Raw genomic sequence first — 6,397 nt, 5'->3', positions numbered from 1 at the left:
ACTATCCTCTCGGCCAAATCTTACCAATCACCAACAATATCAGCCAGTTTTAACGGAAACTATCGGGCATAACTACCACCATAGACAATAATTCCCTTTATCCCTAACTATTTATCCAATTTATTCTTAAAATACGTTTTTTTTTAATTAATTATTTAAGTTTTCTTGATTTTTCCTTAAGTTTATTTCAAACTGATTTTCGTTTCTTCAAATTTTCAATTCAAATTTTTTTTCGTTCTAAATTGTTTTAATTTAACATTACTACAATTTGTATTTACTACAGATTGTAATCAAATTTCGAATTATCCTAACCCTGACAATTTCATTCTAAATTTTTTTGTAAGTTAATTCATAAATCAGTTCTACGTTCTCTTAATTCTTTAAATTTACTTAAGTTATTTTTTTATACTTAATACTTACTACTTTAAGAGACCCTTAATCTAGCACAGTACTACGAATGCACAGGCCTATGCAACGTGGGATTGTTAACCGTAAGTTCTCTTTATTCTCTTTATTATTAATATTATCATTTTACATACCTTTCTTTAAAAACATTATGATAATCTAATATCACCTTAATGATATATTTTGTTAATTAATCTCTCTTCTCTTATTTTCCTTAATTTCTTTTGTACTTAAATTTTTCTTTATTTAACATGAATATTTATGACTTAATAAATACGAGGGATATGATGAAGTAAACCTGAATTTAACTTAAGAGAATCAAACAAAAAGTAAGTGTAGGGGTTCCCTTTAAATAATAAATGGCATGGGTGGAACAATGGATGGTGTGGGCAAGTAGTAATTAAAGTAGTCTCAGGTGTAATTAGTATTTTCTCTCCGTCTGTCTGTGAAATGTTAGTTTTCGCACGTTCCGAATATTTTCTGTATGGCAAGGTTTTCTGTGATAGATTTTAGTGGCAAGAACCTTACCCCATACCGGCGAGTCCTAGCTCAAGTGAACGTGCAGCCTCTAAATCATCCCTAACATCAAGAAAGAAAAGTTTAAGAAAGATGCCATTACAGAATTGGCGCCCAACGTGGGGCAAAGACATTTATTCCTAGCTTTTTGTTAAAAGTTTAATGACATCTTTTTTCCTATTTAACATCTTCAATGTCTTGCTCTACAATTTTTTTAGTAGGAGAGAATTGGTGATCACTATAGGAGTATTTACTGGAATTATAAGATCAATTGCGAAATATGCATTTTGACTTATCCGTTTTGATAACTATTTTGTTGAGCCATTCTCTAAGTTTAAAATTCATTTGCTTTTTATCAACTGGTGGACTTGTCAATTTTTACATTCGTTTTATAATTGCTCGTGTGAGATTATGACTTTTTTGTGATTATGCAAATTAGTTGTCCAGCGTTCATTATATTACAATGGATTAATAACAATCCCACAGTTAGGTTATACATGTTATCGTTTTGCCAAATATTAAAACTTACTTTTTGTTTGACCTCTTAAAAATAATTCATGAATATTAAAAAGACATTTTTTTTTAAATATATTACTTAAATTCGTCAATTGTTTACAATCCTTACAAACATGGAAAATCAAACTTGTTCAATTTGTAAAAAATCTTTTGATGGTACATCATTACTTCTGACTAAATGTAAACATGTTTTTCACGAAAATTGTTTGATCTCTTGGCTGGAAAAGACACCTTCTTGTCCAATTTGCAAATCTTCTATTAATAACAGTTCTTTAGTATTGACTACTTTGCCGTCTGATAATACGTCTTCACAAGGTGCTATACCACGAACCACTTCTGGCGTGCAAACTAGAGCACAAAGACGTAATGCTTCGAACAATTGTTCATTTCATTCTAATAGTAATGTACAAAATTCTACCGTTAATACACCAGACCCCACTTTACAGGAAGAAGTAAATGTTACTCAAATGCGTAATGATATTTCCAAATTACACGAGATGGTGGAACGATTCTCACACCAATTAGATCAATTGAGTCTTAATAACAGTACAGGAACAGCCTGGCGTCGTGAACTCTTTCCTCCTTTGAATGTTCCATCAAACAATCAACATAATACTGGTAGTTCAATTAATCCTCTCTCTGGATTTAATTCCGTATCGTCTATGGCTTTGTCTAATAGCAGTAAAATTTCTAATTTAATGAATAGCTGGAATATTCGTTTCGACGGTAGTTCGTCTGGATTTCCAGTTGGAAAGTTTATTTATGTTATCACTGCCCTTACCTTAGATAATTTAGGTGGAGATTTCCAAATAGTTTGTGACCATTTCCACATTTTAGTAGTAGGACGTGCTAAAGATTGGTATTGGCACTATAGACAGACAGTGTCTAAGGTTACTTGGGATCCTTTATGCAGAGCAATGAGAGCTCATTTTTCTGATCATTTATCGGATAATGACATAAAGGAAATGATACGTGAGCGTAAGCAACAAATAGGAGAAAATTTTGAAGATTTTTATACGGCCATACTACGATTGTGTGATAGACTGCAATATCCTTTATCGGAAAATGATATGGTGGAAATGCTGCGCAGAAATTTAAGACCTCAGCTGCGAAAAGAGTTATTTTATTTACATATTCCTTCGGTTAGCTATTTAAGAAATTTATTTCTTCGTAGAGAAAGCTTGACGAATGAATTTGAGAAATCTAATAAGGCCCCTCCAAGAAAAATAAATGAGATTGAGAAAGTGGAGGATGAAGAAATTCTTAGGGAAGATCAAGTTTTTGAAATAGAAACGAATAGGAATATAACATGCTGGAATTGTAGGAAGTTAGGCCACGGTTTTACTGACTGCTTGGAAGAAAGAACATTGTTTTGCTATGGGTGTGGAAGGGAAAATGTTTATAAACCAAATTGTACCTCTTGTAAAAATTCGGGAAACGGAATAAGGAGCGGCTACCGCTCGAAAACGTAGACACTAATACAATTTTAACATCAACACCAACTTCTAACCATGAATATAATTTTAATAATCCCAATAAATCTGAACTGAAACCTTTAATATCTTACCATATTAGACTTCAAAATTATCTGAATGTTCGAGAAAGAATATTTTGTGAACCCTTTGATTTTCTTACATTTCACAAATGTACTCGTAAACCTCCTAAACGGAATACTCTACGTATGCGATCTTTTTGGCATAATGTATTAAATAACCGTAAATTGTTTCGAATTTCTATAAACACTTTTAGCTCTGTTGATAACGACATACGACCGTATATTAGACTGAGATTATTTGGAATGGATTAATTGGTTTAGTTGACACTGGCGCTTCTATAACTTGTATTTCCGGTGGTGCAGCTAAACAATTTTTAGATGAAAATAGGTCGTTTACCCCTCTTAATGAGTTTGTTGCAGCCGCTGGTGGTTCTAAATATCGAGTTTTAGGATTTGTTGATTTGGAAATCGATTTTAGGAACTTGAGAAGAAAAATTAAGGTTTATATAATTCCTGACCTGAAAAATGATTTATACTTGGGTATAGATTTTGTTAACTCTTTTAACCTTTTGAATAAGGATATTTTTTCAATTAACTTCTTTAGAGCGAGAGAAATTGAAGAATATCATTGCTTTATTTCCATCGTTTGAACATAACGGGTTAGGAAAGACCAATTTACTAGAACATACTATTGAAATAGAGAAAGACACGAAGCCAGTAAAGCAAAGATATTTTTCAGTATCCCCCGCTATAGAGAAGTTGATTCATGAGGAGGTCGATCACATGCTGGACATGGGTATAATAGAAAAGGCTCCGCCAAACTGCCCATGGAGTAGTCCAGTAACACTGGTTAGGAAGGAAGGTAAATCTAGATTGTGTTTAGATTCAAGACGACTGAATGCGGTGACGGTGAAGGATGCATATCCTCAGCCTAAAATTGATAACATATTATCCCGTCTACCAAAGGCAGAATACATTTCGTCTCTGGATCTAAAACATGCGTTTTGGCAAATACCATTGACCGCTGAATCTCGAAATATGACTGCCTTTACTATTCCGAATAGACCTCTATATCGTTTCAAAGTAATGCCATTCGGCTTAACCAATGCCCCCCAAACAATGAGCCGTCTAATGGATATTGTCGTCCCGGCTAACTTGAGAAATAGAGATTTGTCTATTTAGACGATTTACTCGTAATATCGCAAACATTTGAAGATCATTTGGACCTTTTAGCAGAAATTGCATATCTTTTAAGAAAGGCTGGATTAACCTTGAACATCTCTAAGTGCAAGTGGTGCCTAAGAGAGGTCAAATACCTAGGCTATGTCATAGGCAATGGCGTAATCAAAACTGACCCGACAAAGATATCATCGATTATAGACTTAGAACCTCCGAAGTCCGTCCGAGAAGTTAGAATTTTCCTAGGTCTTGCCAGTTGGTACAGACGCTTTATTGACAATTTTTCTACTTTGACAGCTCCGATTTCTGACTTGACGAAAAAGACTAAAAGTTTTACTTGGACAGATGAAGCCCAACATGCTTTTGGAAAGATTAAAGAATGCCTTACAACCGCACCTGTGTTAATCACACCAAATTTCGAAAAACCGTTTATCATTCAATGTGATGCCTCAAAGCTAGGCATCGGTGGTGTGCTAGCTCAAGAAGACGAAGATGGCATAGAGAGGCCTATATCATACTATTCGTACAAACTTAATAGAGCTCAGAAAAATTATTCTATCACCGAGCTAGAATGTTTAGCGGCGGTGAAGTGTGTTGGCAAATTTCGGGAATATGTCGAAGGACATAAATTTAAAATTGTGACGGACCATGCCAGCCTTAGGTGGCTGATGAGACAGACGGACTTAAACGGACGACTAGCTCGCTGGTCACTAAAACTCCAAAGTTTTAATTTTGCCATTGAACATCGGAAGGGTAGTCTGAATACTGTACCTGATGCGCTTTCCAGATTATCTTTGGAAGCTATTTCGCCTACCGATGTAGGACCTGAAATTGACCTTGAATCAGAGTATTTTGATAGTGACGAATATGTAAAACTTCGAAACAAAATTATGGAAAATAAAACATTATTTCCAGATTTGACAGTGATTGATAGATATGTATATAAGCGTGTGAAATTTGCGAATGGAGATCCCGTAAGTGAATCGACGTCCTGGAAACTTTGGGTTCCTCAAGATTTGACAGAGGATACTATAAAAAGAGCACATTGTCCTCCAACCTCGTCCCACGGAGGTATAGGGAAAACTCTGGAAAGATTACGTAGGAACTTATTTTGGCCTAAAATGTCTCTACAGGTTAGAAATTTTATATCTCGGTGTGAAACATGTAAACAGTCAAAAGCCCCTAACGTTATTTTGAGACCATTAATGGGAGTGAGACCAGTGTCCGAACGTCCTTTCCAGAGAATCTACATGGACTTTTTAGGGCCCTATCCTAGGTCAAAGAATGGGCATACTGGTATATTTGTTGTAGTTGATCATTTAACAAAATTTCCAATTATTAAATGTATTCGAAAATCTACCACTAATGACATTCTGGAATTTTTGGAAACTCAGGTTTTTCACCTTTTTGGAGTTCCGGAATTCGTCGTGAGTGACAACGGTCCTCAATTTAAGTCAGTTGCCTTTGAGAACTTAATGTCAAAATATGGTATCAGACATATCTTCACCGCCATATACAGTCCGAAATCAAACTCGTCTGAACGGCTTAACAGATCCATTATAGCGGCCATCCGTTCTTATTTAAAGAAGGATCAACGGGATTGGGATGCCAATATTAGTTATATTTCAGTGGCATTACGTAGTATGATTGACACGACCATAGGTTTTTCTCCATTTTATGTGCTTTTCGGTAATCAAATGATTACCCATGCTAAATCATATAATCTGTTACGTAATTTAAATAATTTGGAAATGGGCGAGAATATTGACCATTCAGATAAATTGTAATTAATTCGTTCCAAAGTACAGGAAAATTTGAACACCGCCTACAATAGTTATCAAAAATCCTATAACCTGAGATCACGTCCAATAGAATATAAAGTTGGTGATGAGTTATACCGACGTAATTTTGCACTAAGTAAGAAATTAGACCATTTCAATTCAAAATTAGCCCATAAATTTATAAAATGTCGAGTTGTCGATAAACTTGGAAACTGTTACTACAAAGTTTCAGATCTTAACGGTAATATAATTGGAACCTACCATGCAAAAGATTTGAAGCCCTAAATAGTCCAAGAAAACCCGTTTTCCAGCTAATTTTCTTTATTTTGGGAAAATTAGAAAATCATCTGTGTTGTGACGGTTGAGATTTTATATTTCATTGACCAAATATTTTATTCCCTTTATTGCCTTAATTCTGCCCAACACTGAGATTAAGGAATGATCGTCAATAATCATTATTGTGATTGGTTACTTTGTTATTAAACTTTCACTGAACGTATACTTT

Source organism: Lucilia cuprina, chromosome 5 (genome assembly GCF_022045245.1).
Source record: "Lucilia cuprina isolate Lc7/37 chromosome 5, ASM2204524v1, whole genome shotgun sequence".
Lineage (NCBI taxonomy): Eukaryota > Metazoa > Arthropoda > Insecta > Diptera > Calliphoridae > Lucilia > Lucilia cuprina.
This window is presented reverse-complemented; position numbering follows the sequence as displayed.